Here is a 324-nt window from a genome sequence, read left to right as displayed (position 1 = left end):
TAATGGAGTTCCAATCACAAATTATAACTTTGGATATTTTCTCCAATCTATCAAAATCCTAAAAACTTTGCTGTGAAAATGATAAAACTAGAAAACCACACTCTGCCTCTAACATGGCGGCAAAGCTTATAAAATTAGGGTAAAACTCGCCAGGGGTAATCTTGTAAAATGGTGAAGACTTGGGCTTCAAGTCGGCTGTGACCAAACGGGCTTACTGCATGCTTCGCTGTCGATCGATACACAGATGTGAGTATCGATTGATTATTCATCTCCAATATCGACCGATGGTCATCTCGGGTGCTTGCTCCAAATATCTCCAAAATG

This window comes from Brassica oleracea, chromosome C2, assembly GCF_000695525.1.
Source record: "Brassica oleracea var. oleracea cultivar TO1000 chromosome C2, BOL, whole genome shotgun sequence".
Lineage (NCBI taxonomy): Eukaryota > Viridiplantae > Streptophyta > Magnoliopsida > Brassicales > Brassicaceae > Brassica > Brassica oleracea.
Note: the sequence above shows the minus strand (reverse complement) of the source record.